Source organism: Somniosus microcephalus, chromosome 3 (assembly GCF_052327205.1).
Source record: "Somniosus microcephalus isolate GS21.2 chromosome 3, FLI_Smic_1.0, whole genome shotgun sequence".
Taxonomy (NCBI): Eukaryota; Metazoa; Chordata; class Chondrichthyes; order Squaliformes; family Somniosidae; genus Somniosus; species Somniosus microcephalus.
Window position 1 is genome coordinate 270,085,240 of NC_140989.1, and position 17,295 is coordinate 270,102,534.

Here is a 17,295-nt window from a genome sequence, read left to right on the forward strand (position 1 = left end):
TGCAGGGAGTGTAAATGTACAGTGCAGGACTGGTCCTGATATTGGTTGTGTAAATATACAGTGCAGGACTGGTCCTGATACAGTGAGTGTACATGTACAGTGTATGACTGGTCCTGATATTGGTTGTGTAAATGTACAGTGCAGGACTGGTCCTGATGCAGGGAGTGTGAATATACAGTGCAGGATTGGTCCTGATATAGGTTGTGTGAATGTATAGTGCAGGACACGTCCTGATACAGGGTGTGTGAATGTACATTGCAGGACTGGTCCTGATACAGGGTGTGTAAATGTACAGTGCCAGACTGGTCCTGATGTAGGGAGTGTAAATGTACTGTGCAGGACTGGTCCTGATACAGGGTGTGTGATTTTACAGTGCAGGACTGCTCCTGATGCAGGGTGTATATATGTACTGTGCAGGTCTGGTCCTGTAACAGGGAGTGTGAATTTACAGTGTGGGACTGGTCCTGATACAGGGTGTGTGAATGCATAGTGCAGGAGTGGTCCTGATACAGGGTGTGTGAATGTAGAGTGCAGGACTGGTCCTGATACAGTGAGTGTGAATTTACAGTGCGGGACTGGTCCTGATACAGGGTGTGTTAATGTACAGCGCACGACTGGTCCTAATGCAGGGTGTGTGAATGTACAGTGCAGGACTGGTCCTGATACAGTGTGTGTAAATATACAGTGCAGGACTGGTCCTAATGCAGGGTGTGTGAATGTACAATGCAGGACTGGTCCTTATACAGGGTGTGTCAAAGTACAGTGCAGGACTGGTCCTGATGCAGGGAGTGTAAATGTACAGTGCAGGACTGGTCCTGATATTGGTTGTGTAAATATACAGTGCAGCACTGGTCCTGATACAGGGAGTGTACATGTACAGTGTATGACTGGTCCTGATACAGGGTGTGTGAATGTACAGTGCAAGACTGGTCCTGATACAGGGAGTGTAAATGTACAGTGCAGGACTGGTCCTGATACAGGGTGTGTAAATGTACAGTGCAGTACTGGTCCTGATGCAGGGAGTGTGAATATACAGTGCAGGATTGGTCCTCATATAGGTTGTGTGAATGTATAGTGCAGGACAGGTCCTGATACAGGGTGTGTGAATGTACATTGCAGGACTGGTCCTGATACAGGGTGTGTAAATGTACAGTGCCAGACTGGTCCTGATGTAGGGAGTGTAAATGTACTGTGCAGGACTGGTCCTGATACAGGGCGTGTGATTTTACAGTGCAGGACTGGTCCTGATACAAGGTGTGTGAATGTACAGTGCAGGACTGGTCCTGATACAGGGTGTGTGAATGTACAGTGCAGGACTGGTCCTGATGCAGGGAGTGTAAATGTACAGTGCAGGACTGGTCCTGATGCAGGGAGTGTGAGTATACAGTGCAGGATTGGTCCTGATATAGGTTGTTTGAATGTATAGTGCTGGACAGGTCCTGATACAGGGTGTGTGAATGTACATTGCAGGACTGGTCCTGATACAGATTGTGTAAATGTACAGTGCCAGACTGGTCCTGGTGTAGGGAGTGTAAATGCACTGTGCAGTACTGGTCCTGATACAGGGTGTATGATTTTACAGTGCAGGACTGGTCCTGATGCAGGGTGTGTGAATTTACAGTGTGGGACTGGTCCTGATACAGGGTGTGTGAAGGTACAATGCAGGACTGGTCCTGATACAGGGTGTGTGAATGCATAGTGCAAGAGTGGTCCTGATACAGGGTGTGTGAATGCATAGTGCAGGACTGGTCCTGATACAGGGAGTGTGAATTTACAGTGCGGGCCTGGTCCTGATACAGGGTGTGTTAATGTACAGTGCAGTACAGGGACTGATACAGGGTGTGTGAATGTACAATGCAGGACTGGTCCTGATATAGGGTGTGTAAATATACAGTGCATGACTGGTCCTAATGCAGGGTGTGTGAATGTACAGTGCAGGACTGGTCCTGATACAGTGTGTGTAAATAAACAGTGCAGGACTGGTCCTAATGCAGGGTGTGTGAATGTACAGTGCAGGACTTATCCTGATACAGGGAATGTGAATGTACAGTGCAGGATTGGTCCTGATACAGTGTGTGTAAATGGACAGTGCAGGACTGGCCCTGATACAGGGTGTGTAAATGTACAGTGCAGGACTGGTCCTGACACAGGGAGCGTGAATTTACAGTGCACGACTGGTCCTGATGCAGGGTGTGTAAAGGTACAGTGCAGGACTGGTCCTAATACAGGGTGTGTAAATGCACAGTTCAGGACTGGTCCTGATACAGGGAGTGTGAATTTACAGTGCTGGACTGGTCCTGATATTGGTTGTGTAAATATACAGTGCAGGACTGGTCCTGATGCGGGGAGTGTAAATGGACAGTGCAGGACTGGCCCTGATACAGGGAGTGTAAATGTACAGTGCAGGACTGGTCCTGACACAGGGAGTGTGAATTTACAGTGCACGACTGGTCCTGATGCAGGGTGTGTAAAGGTACAGTGCAGGACTGGTTCTAATACAGAATGTGTAAATGTACAGTGCAGGACTGGTCCTGATACAGGGAGTGTACATGTACAGTGTATGACTGGTCCAGATACAGGATGTGTGAATGTACAGTGCAAGACTGGTCCTGATACAGGGAGTGTAAATGTACAGTGCAGGACTGGTCCTGATACAGGCTGTGTAAATGTACACTGCACTCTGGTCCTGATACAGGGTGTGTGAATGTACAGTGCAGGACTGGTCCTGATACAGGGTGTGTGAATGTACAATGCAGGACTGGTCCTGATACAGGGTGTGTGAATGTACAGTGCAGGACTGGTCCTGATGCAGGGAGTGTAAATGTACAGTGCAGGACTGGTCCTGATATTGGTTGTGTAAATATACAGTGCAGGACTGGTCCTGATACAGGGAGTGTACATGTACAGTGTATGACTGGTCCTGATATTGGTTGTGTAAATGTACAGTGCAGGACTGGTCCTGATGCAGGGAGTGTGAATATACAGTGCAGGATTGGTCCTGATATAGGTTGTGTGAATGTATAGTGCAGGACACGTCCTGATACAGGGTGTGTGAATGTACATTGCAGGACTGGTCCTGATACAGGGTGTGTAAATGTACAGTGCCAGACTGGTCCTGATGTAGGGAGTGTAAATGTACTGTGCAGGACTGGTCCTGATACAGGGTGTGTGATTTTACAGTGCAGGACTGCTCCTGATGCAGGGTGTGTATATGTACTGTGCAGGTCTGGTCCTGTAACAGGGAGTGTGAATTTACAGTGTGGGACTGGTCCTGATACAGGGTGTGTGAATGCATAGTGCAGGGGTGGTCCTGATACAGGGTGTGTGAATGTAGAGTGCAGGACTGGTCCTGATACAAGGTGTGTGAATGTAGAGTGCAGGACTGGTCCTGATACAGGGAGTGTGAATTTACAGTGCGGGACTGGTCCTGATACAGGGTGTGTGAATGTACAATGCAGGACTGGTCCTGATACAGGGTGTGTGAAAGTACAGTGCAGGACTGGTCCTGATGCAGGGAGTGTAAATGTACAGTGCAGGACTGGTCCTGATACAGGGAGTGTACATGTACAGTGTATGACTGGTCCTGATACAGGGTGTGTGAATGTACAGTGCAAGACTGGTCCTGATACAGTGTGTGTAAATGGACAGTGCAGGACTGGTCCTGACACAGGGAGCGTGAATTTACAGTGCACGACTGGTCCTGATGCAGGATGTGTAAAGGTACAGTGCAGGACTGGTCCTAATACAGGGTGTGTAAATGTACAGTGCAGGACTGGTCCTGATACAGGGAGTGTGAATTTACAGTGCTGGACTGGTCCTGATATTGGTTGTGTAAATATACAGTGAAGACTGGTCCTGATGCGGGGAGTGTAAATTGACAGTGCAGGACTGGCCCTGATACAGGGAGTGTAAATGTACAGTGCAGGACTGGTCCTGACACAGGGAGTGTGAATTTACAGTGCACGACTGGTCCTGATGCAGGGTGTGTAAAGGTACAGTGCAGGACTGGTTCTAATACAGGATGTGTAAATGTACAGTGCAGGACTGGTCCTGATACAGGGAGTGTACATGTACAGTGTATGACTGGTCCTGATACAGGATGTGTGAATGTACAGTGCAAGACTGGTCCTGATACAGGGAGTGTAAATGTACAGTGCAGGACTGGTCCTGATACAGGCTGTGTAAATGTACACTGCACTCTGGTCCTGATACAGGGTGTGTGAATGTACAGTGCAGGACACGTCCTGATACAGGGTGTGTGAATGTACAGTGCAGGACTGGTCCTGATACAGGGTGTGTGAATGTACAATGCAGGACTGGTCCTGATACAGGGTGTGTGAATGTACAGTGCAGGACTGGTCCTGATGCAGGGAGTGTAAATGTACAGTGCAGGACTGGTCCTGATATTGGTTGTGTAAATATACAGTGCAGGACTGGTCCTGATACAGGGAGTGTGAATATACAGTGCAGGATTGGTCCTGATATAGGTTGTGTGAATGTATAGTGCAGGACACGTCCTGATACAGGGTGTGTGAATGTACATTGCAGGACTGGTCCTGATACAGGGTGTGTAAATGTACAGTGCCAGACTGGTCCTGATGTAGGGAGTGTAAATGTACTGTGCAGGACTGGTCCTGATACAGGGTGTGTGATTTTACAGTGCAGGACTGCTCCTGATGCAGGGTGTGTATATGTACTGTGCAGGTCTGGTCCTGTAACAGGGAGTGTGAATTTACAGTGTGTGACTGGTCCTGATACAGGGTGTGTGAATGCATAGTGCAGGAGTGGTCCTGATACAGGGTGTGTGAATGTAGAGTGCAGGACTGGTCCTGATACAGGGAGTGTGAATTTACAGTGCGGGACTGGTCCTGATACAGGGTGTGTTAATGTACAGCGCACGACTGGTCCTAATGCAGGGTGTGTGAATGTACAGTGCAGGACTGGTCCTGATACAGTGTGTGTAAATATACAGTGCAGGACTGGTCCTAATGCAGGGTGTGTGAATGTACAATGCAGGACTGGTCCTTATACAGGGTCTGTGAAAGTACAGTGCAGGACTGGTCCTGATGCAGGGAGTGTAAATGTACAGTGCAGGACTGGTCCTGATATTGGTTGTGTAAATATACAGTGCAGCACTGGTCCTGATACAGGGAGTGTACATGTACAGTGTATGACTGGTCCTGATACAGGGTGTGTGAATGTACAGTGCAAGACTGGTCCTGATACAGGGAGTGTAAATGTACAGTGCAGTACTGGTCCTGATGCAGGGAGTGTGAATATACAGTGCAGGATTGGTCCTGATATAGGTTGTGTGAATGTATAGTGCAGGACAGGTCCTGATACAGGGTGTGTGAATGTACATTGCAGGACTGGTCCTGATACAGGGTGTGTAAATGTACAGTGCCAGACTGGTCCTGATGTAGGGAGTGTAAATGTACTGTGCAGGACTGGTCCTGATACAGGGCGTGTGATTTTACAGTGCAGGACTGGTCCTGATACAGGGTGTGTTAATGTACAGTGTAGGACTGGTCCTGATACAGGGAGTGTAAATGTACACTGCAGGTCTGGTCCTGATACAGGGTGTGTGAATGTACAGTGCAGGACACGTCCTGATACAGGGTGTGTGAATGTACAGTGCAGGACTGGTCCTGATACAGGGTGTGTGAATGTACAGTGCAGGACTGGTCCTGATGCAGGGAGTGTAAATGTACAGTGCAGGACTGGTCCTGATGCAGGGAGTGTGAGTATACAGTGCAGGATTGGTCCTGATATAGGTTGTTTGAATGTATAGTGCTGGACAGGTCCTGATACAGGGTGTGTGAATGTACATTGCAGGACTGGTCCTGATACAGATTGTGTAAATGTACAGTGCCAGACTGGTCCTGGTGTAGGGAGTGTAAATGCACTGTGCAGTACTGGTCCTGATACAGGGTGTATGATTTTACAGTGCAGGACTGGTCCTGATGCAGGGTGTGTGAATTTACAGTGTGGGACTGGTCCTGATACAGGGTGTGTGAAGGTACAATGCAGGACTGGTCCTGATAGAGGGTGTGTGAATTCATAGTGCAAGAGTGGTCCTGATACAGGTTGTGTGAATGTAGAGTGCAGGACTGGTCCTGATACAGGGAGTGTGAATTTACAGTGCGGGCCTGGTCCTGATACAGGGTGTGTTAATGTACAGCGCAGTACAGGGACTGATACAGGGTGTGTGAATGTACAATGCAGGACTGGTCCTGATATAGGGTGTGTAAATATACAGTGCATGACTGGTCCTAATGCAGGGTGTGTGAATGTACAGTGCAGGACTGGTCCTGATACAGTGTGTGTAAATATACAGTGCAGGACTGGTCCTAATGCAGGGTGTGTGAATGTACAGTGCAGGACTTATCCTGATACAGGGAATGTGAATGTACAGTGCAGGATTGGTCCTGATACAGTGTGTGTAAATGGACAGTGCAGGACTGGTCCTGACACAGGGAGCGTGAATTTACAGTGCACGACTGGTCCTGATGCAGGGTTTGTAAAGGTACAGTGCAGGACTGGTCCTAATACAGGGTGTGTAAATGTACAGTGCAGGACTGGTCCTGATACAGGGAGTGTGAATTTACAGTGCTGGACTGGTCCTGATATTGGTTGTGTAAATATACAGTGCAGGACTGGTCCTGATGCGGGGAGTGTAAATGGACAGTGCAGGACTGGCCCTGATACAGGGAGTGTAAATGTACAGTGCAGGACGGGTCCTGACACAGGGAGAGTGAATTTACAGTGCACGACTGGTCCTGAGGCAGGGTGTGTAAAGGTACAGTGCAGGACTGGTTCTAATACAGGATGTGTAAATGTACAGTGCAGGACTGGTCCTGATACAGGGAGTGTACATGTACAGTGTATGACTGGTCCAGATACAGGATGTGTGAATGTACAGTGCAAGACTGGTCCTGATACAGGGAGTGTAAATGTACAGTGCAGGACTGGTCCTGATACAGGCTGTGTAAATGTACACTGCACTCTGGTCCTGATACAGGGTGTGTGAATGTACAGTGCAGGACACGTCCTGATACAGGGTGTGTGAATGTACAGTGCAGGACTGGTCCTGATACAGGGTGTGTGAATGTACAATGCAGGACTGGTCCTGATACAGGGTGTGTGAATGTACAGTGCAGGACTGGTCCTGATGCAGGGAGTGTAAATGTACAGTGCAGGACTGGTCCTGATATTGGTTGTGTAAATATACAGTGCAGGACTGGTCCTGATACAGGGAGTGTAAATGTACAGTGCAGGACTGGTCCTGATGCAGGGAGTGTGAATATACAGTGCAGGATTGGTCCTGATATAGGTTGTGTGAATGTATAGTGCAGGACACGTCCTGATACAGGGTGTGTGAATGTACATTGCAGGACTGGTCCTGATACAGGGTGTGTAAATGTACAGTGCCAGACTGGTCCTGATGTAGAGAGTGTAAATGTACTGTGCAGGTCTGGTCCTGATACAGTGTGTGTGATTTTACAGTGCAGGACTGCTCCTGATGCAGGGTGTGTATATGTACTGTGCAGGTCTGGTCCTGTAACAGGGAGTGTGAATTTACAGTGTGGGACTGGTCCTGATACAGGGTGTGTGAATGCATAGTGCGGGACTGGTCCTGATACAGGGTGTGTGAATGTAGAGTGCAGGACTGGTCCTGATACAGGGAGTGTGAATTTACAGTGCGGGACTGGTCCTGATACAGGGTGTGTGAATGTACAATGCAGGACTGGTCCTGATACAGGGTGTGTGAAAGTACAGTGCAGGACTGGTCCTGATGCAGGGAGTGTAAATGTACAGTGTATGACTGGTCCTGATACAGGGTGTGTGAATGTACAGTGCAAGACTGGTCCTGATACAGGGAGTGTAAATGGACAGTGCAGGACTGGTCCTGATGCAGGGAGTGTAAATGGACAGTGCAGGACTGGCCCTGATACAGGGAGTGTAAATGTACAGTGCAGGACTGGTCCTGACACAGGGAGTGTGAATTTACAGTGCACGACTGGTCCTGATGCAGGGTGTGTAAAGGTACAGTGCAGGACTGGTCCTAATACAGGGTGTGTGAATGTACATTGCAGGACTGGTCCTGATACAGGGTGTGTAAATGTACAGTGCCACACTGGTCCTGATGTAGGGAGTGTAAATGTACTGTGCAGGACTGGTCCTGATACAGGGTGTGTGATTTTACAGTGCAGGACTGGTCCTGATACAGGGTGTGTTAATGTACAGTGTAGGACTGGTCCTGACACAGGGAGTGTAAATGTACACTGCAGGTCTGGTCCTGATACAGGGTGTGTGAATGTACAGTGCAGGACACGTCCTGATACAGGGTGTGTGAATGTACAGTGCAGGACTGGTCCTGATACAGGGTGTGTGAATGTACAGTGCAGGACTGGTCCTGATGCAGGGAGTGTAAATGTACAGTGCAGGACCTGTCCTGATGCAGGGAGTGTGAATATACAGTGCAGGATTGGTCCTGATATAGGTTGTTTGAATGTATAGTGCTGGACAGGTCCTGATACAGGGTGTGTGAATGTACATTGCAGGACTGGTCCTGATACAGATTGTGTAAATGTACAGTGCCAGACTGGTCCTGGTGTAGGGAGTGTAAATGCACTGTGCAGTACTGGTCCTGATACAGGGTGTATGATTTTACAGTGCAGGACTGGTCCTGATGCAGGGTGTGTGAATTTACAGTGTGGGACTGGTCCTGATACAGGGTGTGTGAAGGTACAATGCAGGACTGGTCCTGATACAGGGTGTGTGAATGCATAGTGCAAGAGTGGTCCTGATGCAGGTTGTGTGAATGTAGAGTGCAGGACTGGTCCTGATACAGGGAGTGTGAATTTACAGTGCGGGCCTGGTCCTGATACAGGGTGTGTTAATGTGCAGCGCAGTACAGGGACTGATACAGGGTGTGTGAATGTACAATGCAGGACTGGTCCTGATATAGGGTGCGTAAATATACAGTGCATGACTGGTCCTAATGCAGGGTGTGTGAATGTACAGTGCAGGACTGGTCCTGATACAGTGTGTGTAAATATACAGTGCAGGACTGGTCCTAATGCAGGGTGTGTGAATGTACAGTGCAGGACTTATCCTGATACAGGGAATGTGAATGTACAGTGCAGGATTGGTCCTGATACAGTGTGTGTAAATGGACAGTGCAGGACTGGCCCTGATACAGGGTGTGTAAATGTACAGTGCAGGACTGGTCCTGACACAGGGAGCGTGAATTTACAGTGCACGACTGATCCTGATGCAGGATGTGTAAAGGTACAGTGCAGGACTGGTCCTAATACAGGGTGTGTAAATGTACAGTGCAGGACTGGTCCTGATACAGGGAGTGTGAATTTACAGTGCTGGACTGGTCCTGATATTGGTTGTGTAAATATACAGTGCAGGACTGGTCCTGATGCGGGGAGTGTAAATGGACAGTGCAGGACTGGCCCTGATACAGGGAGTGTAAATGGACAGTGCAGGACTGGTCCTGACACAGGGAGTGTGAATTTACAGTGCACGACTGGTCCTGATGCAGGGTGTGTACAGGTACAGTGCAGGACTGGTTCTAATACAGGATGTGTAAATGTACAGTGCAGGACTGGTCCTGATACAGGGAGTGTACATGTACAGTGTATGACTGGTCCTGATACAGGATGTGTGAATGTACAGTGCAAGACTGGTCCTGATACAGGGAGTGTAAATGTACAGTGCAGGACTGGTCCTGATACAGGCTGTGTAAATGTACACTGCACTCTGGTCCTGATACAGGGTGTGTGAATGTACAGTGCAGGACACGTCCTGATACAGGGTGTGTGAATGTACAGTGCAGGACTGGTCCTGATACAGGGTGTGTGAATGTACAATGCAGGACTGGTCCTGATACAGGGTGTGTGAATGTACAGTGCAGGACTGGTCCTGATGCAGGGAGTGTAAATGTACAGTGCAGGACTGGTCCTGATATTGGTTGTGTAAATATACAGTGCAGGACTGGTCCTGATACAGTGAGTGTACATGTACAGTGTATGACTGGTCCTGATATTGGTTGTGTAAATGTACAGTGCAGGACTGGTCCTGATGCAGGGAGTGTGAATATACAGTGCAGGATTGGTCCTGATATAGGTTGTGTGAATGTATAGTGCAGGACACGTCCTGATACAGGGTGTGTGAATGTACATTGCAGGACTGGTCCTGATACAGGGTGTGTAAATGTACAGTGCCAGACTGGTCCTGATGTAGGGAGTGTAAATGTACTGTGCAGGACTGGTCCTGATACAGGGTGTGTGATTTTACAGTGCAGGACTGCTCCTGATGCAGGGTGTATATATGTACTGTGCAGGTCTGGTCCTGTAACAGGGAGTGTGAATTTACAGTGTGGGACTGGTCCTGATACAGGGTGTGTGAATGCATAGTGCAGGAGTGGTCCTGATACAGGGTGTGTGAATGTAGAGTGCAGGACTGGTCCTGATACAGGGAGTGTGAATTTACAGTGCGGGACTGGTCCTGATACAGGGTGTGTTAATGTACAGCACACGACTGGTCCTAATGCAGGGTGTGTGAATGTACAGTGCAGGACTGGTCCTGATACAGTGTGTGTAAATATACAGTGCAGGACTGGTCCTAATGCAGGGTGTGTGAATGTACAATGCAGGACTGGTCCTTATACAGGGTGTGTCAAAGTACAGTGCAGGACTGGTCCTGATGCAGGGAGTGTAAATGTACAGTGCAGGACTGGTCCTGATATTGGTTGTGTAAATATACAGTGCAGCACTGGTCCTGATACAGGGAGTGTACATGTATAGTGTATGACTGGTCCTGATACAGGGTGTGTGAATGTACAGTGCAAGACTGGTCCTGATACAGGGAGTGTAAATGTACAGTGCAGGACTGGTCCTGATACAGGGTGTGTAAATGTACAGTGCAGTACTGGTCCTGATGCAGGGAGTGTGAATATACAGTGCAGGATTGGTCCTGATATAGGTTGTGTGAATGTATAGTGCAGGACAGGTCCTGATACAGGGTGTGTGAATGTACATTGCAGGACTGGTCCTGATACAGGGTGTGTAAATGTACAGTGCCAGACTGGTCCTGATGTAGGGAGTGTAAATGTACTGTGCAGGACTGGTCCTGATACAGGGCGTGTGATTTTACAGTGCAGGACTGGTCCTGATACAGGGTGTGTGAATGTACAGTGCAGGACTGGTCCTGATACAGGGTGTGTGAATGTACAGTGCAGGACTGGTCCTGATGCAGGGAGTGTAAATGTACAGTGCAGGACTGGTCCTGATGCAGGGAGTGTGAGTATACAGTGCAGGATTGGTCCTGATATAGGTTGTTTGAATGTATAGTGCTGGACAGGTCCTGATACAGGGTGTGTGAATGTACATTGCAGGACTGGTCCTGATACAGGGAGTGTAAATGTACAGTGCAGGACTGGTCCTGATACAGGCTGTGTAAATGTACACTGCACTCTGGTCCTGATACAGGGTGTGTGAATGTACAGTGCAGGACTGGTCCTGATACAGGGTGTGTGAATGTACAATGCAGGACTGGTCCTGATACAGGGTGTGTGAATGTACAGTGCAGGACTGGTCCTGATGCAGGGAGTGTAAATGTACAGTGCAGGACTGGTCCTGATATTGGTTGTGTAAATATACAGTGCAGGACTGGTCCTGATACAGGGAGTGTACATGTACAGTGTATGACTGGTCCTGATATTGGTTGTGTAAATGTACAGTGCAGGACTGGTCCTGATGCAGGGAGTGTGAATATACAGTGCAGGATTGGTCCTGATATAGGTTGTGTGAATGTATAGTGCAGGACACGTCCTGATACAGGGTGTGTGAATGTACATTGCAGGACTGGTCCTGATACAGGGTGTGTAAATGTACAGTGCCAGACTGGTCCTGATGTAGGGAGTGTAAATGTACTGTGCAGGACTGGTCCTGATACAGGGTGTGTGATTTTACAGTGCAGGACTGCTCCTGATGCAGGGTGTGTATATGTACTGTGCAGGTCTGGTCCTGTAACAGGGAGTGTGAATTTACAGTGTGGGACTGGTCCTGATACAGGGTGTGTGAATGCATAGTGCAGGGGTGGTCCTGATACAGGGTGTGTGAATGTAGAGTGCAGGACTGGTCCTGATACAAGGTGTGTGAATGTAGAGTGCAGGACTGGTCCTGATACAGGGAGTGTGAATTTACAGTGCGGGACTGGTCCTGATACAGGGTGTGTGAATGTACAATGCAGGACTGGTCCTGATACAGGGTGTGTGAAAGTACAGTGCAGGACTGGTCCTGATGCAGGGAGTGTAAATGTACAGTGCAGGACTGGTCCTGATACAGGGAGTGTACATGTACAGTGTATGACTGGTCCTGATACAGGGTGTGTGAATGTACAGTGCAAGACTGGTCCTGATACAGTGTGTGTAAATGGACAGTGCAGGACTGGTCCTGACACAGGGAGCGTGAATTTACAGTGCACGACTGGTCCTGATGCAGGATGTGTAAAGGTACAGTGCAGGACTGGTCCTAATACAGGGTGTGTAAATGTACAGTGCAGGACTGGTCCTGATACAGGGAGTGTGAATTTACAGTGCTGGACTGGTCCTGATATTGGTTGTGTAAATATACAGTGAAGACTGGTCCTGATGCGGGGAGTGTAAATTGACAGTGCAGGACTGGCCCTGATACAGGGAGTGTAAATGTACAGTGCAGGACTGGTCCTGACACAGGGAGTGTGAATTTACAGTGCACGACTGGTCCTGATGCAGGGTGTGTAAAGGTACAGTGCAGGACTGGTTCTAATACAGGATGTGTAAATGTACAGTGCAGGACTGGTCCTGATACAGGGAGTGTACATGTACAGTGTATGACTGGTCCTGATACAGGATGTGTGAATGTACAGTGCAAGACTGGTCCTGATACAGGGAGTGTAAATGTACAGTGCAGGACTGGTCCTGATACAGGCTGTGTAAATGTACACTGCACTCTGGTCCTGATACAGGGTGTGTGAATGTACAGTGCAGGACACGTCCTGATACAGGGTGTGTGAATGTACAGTGCAGGACTGGTCCTGATACAGGGTGTGTGAATGTACAATGCAGGACTGGTCCTGATACAGGGTGTGTGAATGTACAGTGCAGGACTGGTCCTGATGCAGGGAGTGTAAATGTACAGTGCAGGACTGGTCCTGATATTGGTTGTGTAAATATACAGTGCAGGACTGGTCCTGATACAGGGAGTGTGAATATACAGTGCAGGATTGGTCCTGATATAGGTTGTGTGAATGTATAGTGCAGGACACGTCCTGATACAGGGTGTGTGAATGTACATTGCAGGACTGGTCCTGATACAGGGTGTGTAAATGTACAGTGCCAGACTGGTCCTGATGTAGGGAGTGTAAATGTACTGTGCAGGACTGGTCCTGATACAGGGTGTGTGATTTTACAGTGCAGGACTGCTCCTGATGCAGGGTGTGTATATGTACTGTGCAGGTCTGGTCCTGTAACAGGGAGTGTGAATTTACAGTGTGTGACTGGTCCTGATACAGGGTGTGTGAATGCATAGTGCAGGAGTGGTCCTGATACAGGGTGTGTGAATGTAGAGTGCAGGACTGGTCCTGATACAGGGAGTGTGAATTTACAGTGCGGGACTGGTCCTGATACAGGGTGTGTTAATGTACAGCGCACGACTGGTCCTAATGCAGGGTGTGTGAATGTACAGTGCAGGACTGGTCCTGATACAGTGTGTGTAAATATACAGTGCAGGACTGGTCCTAATGCAGGGTGTGTGAATGTACAATGCAGGACTGGTCCTTATACAGGGTCTGTGAAAGTACAGTGCAGGACTGGTCCTGATGCAGGGAGTGTAAATGTACAGTGCAGGACTGGTCCTGATATTGGTTGTGTAAATATACAGTGCAGCACTGGTCCTGATACAGGGAGTGTACATGTACAGTGTATGACTGGTCCTGATACAGGGTGTGTGAATGTACAGTGCAAGACTGGTCCTGATACAGGGAGTGTAAATGTACAGTGCAGGACTGGTCCTGATACAGGGTGTGTAAATGTACAGTGCAGTACTGGTCCTGATGCAGGGAGTGTGAATATACAGTGCAGGATTGGTCCTGATATAGGTTGTGTGAATGTATAGTGCAGGACAGGTCCTGATACAGGGTGTGTGAATGTACATTGCAGGACTGGTCCTGATACAGGGTGTGTAAATGTACAGTGCCAGACTGGTCCTGATGTAGGGAGTGTAAATGTACTGTGCAGGACTGGTCCTGATACAGGGCGTGTGATTTTACAGTGCAGGACTGGTCCTGATACAGGGTGTGTTAATGTACAGTGTAGGACTGGTCCTGATACAGGGAGTGTAAATGTACACTGCAGGTCTGGTCCTGATACAGGGTGTGTGAATGTACAGTGCAGGACACGTCCTGATACAGGGTGTGTGAATGTACAGTGCAGGACTGGTCCTGATACAGGGTGTGTGAATGTACAGTGCAGGACTGGTCCTGATGCAGGGAGTGTAAATGTACAGTGCAGGACTGGTCCTGATGCAGGGAGTGTGAGTATACAGTGCAGGATTGGTCCTGATATAGGTTGTTTGAATGTATAGTGCTGGACAGGTCCTGATACAGGGTGTGTGAATGTACATTGCAGGACTGGTCCTGATACAGATTGTGTAAATGTACAGTGCCAGACTGGTCCTGGTGTAGGGAGTGTAAATGCACTGTGCAGTACTGGTCCTGATACAGGGTGTATGATTTTACAGTGCAGGACTGGTCCTGATGCAGGGTGTGTGAATTTACAGTGTGGGACTGGTCCTGATACAGGGTGTGTGAAGGTACAATGCAGGACTGGTCCTGATAGAGGGTGTGTGAATTCATAGTGCAAGAGTGGTCCTGATACAGGTTGTGTGAATGTAGAGTGCAGGACTGGTCCTGATACAGGGAGTGTGAATTTACAGTGCGGGCCTGGTCCTGATACAGGGTGTGTTAATGTACAGCGCAGTACAGGGACTGATACAGGGTGTGTGAATGTACAATGCAGGACTGGTCCTGATATAGGGTGTGTAAATATACAGTGCATGACTGGTCCTAATGCAGGGTGTGTGAATGTACAGTGCAGGACTGGTCCTGATACAGTGTGTGTAAATATACAGTGCAGGACTGGTCCTAATGCAGGGTGTGTGAATGTACAGTGCAGGACTTATCCTGATACAGGGAATGTGAATGTACAGTGCAGGATTGGTCCTGATACAGTGTGTGTAAATGGACAGTGCAGGACTGGTCCTGACACAGGGAGCGTGAATTTACAGTGCACGACTGGTCCTGATGCAGGGTTTGTAAAGGTACAGTGCAGGACTGGTCCTAATACAGGGTGTGTAAATGTACAGTGCAGGACTGGTCCTGATACAGGGAGTGTGAATTTACAGTGCTGGACTGGTCCTGATATTGGTTGTGTAAATATACAGTGCAGGACTGGTCCTGATGCGGGGAGTGTAAATGGACAGTGCAGGACTGGCCCTGATACAGGGAGTGTAAATGTACAGTGCAGGACGGGTCCTGACACAGGGAGAGTGAATTTACAGTGCACGACTGGTCCTGATGCAGGGTGTGTAAAGGTACAGTGCAGGACTGGTTCTAATACAGGATGTGTAAATGTACAGTGCAGGACTGGTCCTGATACAGGGAGTGTACATGTACAGTGTATGACTGGTCCAGATACAGGATGTGTGAATGTACAGTGCAAGACTGGTCCTGATACAGGGAGTGTAAATGTACAGTGCAGGACTGGTCCTGATACAGGCTGTGTAAATGTACACTGCACTCTGGTCCTGATACAGGGTGTGTGAATGTACAGTGCAGGACTGGTCCTGATACAGGGTGTGTGAATGTACAGTGCAGGACTGGTCCTGATGCAGGGAGTGTAAATGTACAGTGCAGGACTGGTCCTGATATTGGTTGTGTAAATATACAGTGCAGGACTGGTCCTGATACAGGGAGTGTGAATGTACAATGCAGGACTGGTCCTGATACAGGGTGTGTGAAAGTACAGTGCAGGACTGGTCCTGATGCAGGGAGTGTAAATGTACAGTGTATGACTGGTCCTGATACAGGGTGTGTGAATGTACAGTGCAAGACTGGTCCTGATACAGGGAGTGTAAATGTACAGTGCAGGACTGGTCCTGATACAGGGTGTGTAAATGTACAATGCAGGACTGGTCCTGATACAGGGAGTGTGAATATACAGTGCAGGATTGGTCCTGATATAGGTTGTGTGAATGTATAGTGCAGGACTGGTCCTGATACAGGGAGTGTGAATTTACAGTGCGGGACTGGTCCTGATACAGGGTGTGTGAATGTACAATGCAGGACTGGTCCTGATACAGGGTGTGTGAAAGTACAGTGCAGGACTGGTCCTGATATAGGTTGTGTGAATGTATAGTGCAGGACAGGTCCTGATACAGGGTGTGTGAATGTACATTGCAGGACTGGTCCTGATACAGGGTGTGTAAATGTACAGTGCCAGATTGGTCCTGATGTAGGGAGTGTAAATGTACTGTGCAGGACTGGTCCTGATACAGGCTGTGTAAATGTACACTGCACTCTGGTCCTGATACAGGGTGTGTGAATGTACAGTGCAGGACACGTCCTGATACAGGGTGTGTGAATGTACAGTGCAGGACTGGTCCTGATACAGGGTGTGTGAATGTACAATGCAGGACTGGTCCTGATACAGGGTGTGTGAATGTACAGTGCAGGACTGGTCCTGATGCAGGGAGTGTAAATGTACAGTGCAGGACTGGTCCTGATATTGGTTGTGTAAATATACAGTGCAGGACTGGTCCTGATGCAGGGAGTGTGAATGTATAGTGCAGGACAGGTCCTGATACAGGGTGTGTGAATGTACATTGCAGGACTGGTCCTGATACAGGGTGTGTAAATGTACAGTGCCAGACTGGTCCTGATGTAGGGAGTGTAAATGTACTGTGCAGGACTGGTCCTGATACAGGGTGTGTGATTTTACAGTGCAGGACTGCTCCTGATGCAGGGTGTGTATATGTACTGTGCAGGTCTGGTCCTGTAACAGGGAGTGTGAATTTACAGTGTGGGACTGGTCCTGATACAGGGTGTGTGAATTTACAGTGTGGGACTGGTCCTGATACAGGGTGTGTGAATTTACAGTGTGGGACTGGTCCTGATACAGGGTGTGTGAATGCATAGTGCAGGAGTGGTCCTGATACAGGGTGTGTGATTTTACAGTGCAGG

General features: G+C 48.6%; 1 long non-coding RNA gene across 2 annotated transcripts in view; it reads right to left on the reverse strand.

Annotated features, from left to right (window-relative positions):
• Positions 1–17,295, reverse strand: part of LOC147121927 (uncharacterized) — a 92,867-nt gene that overhangs the window by 37,837 nt on the left and 37,735 nt on the right. The gene's annotated exons all lie outside the window — the stretch shown is intronic.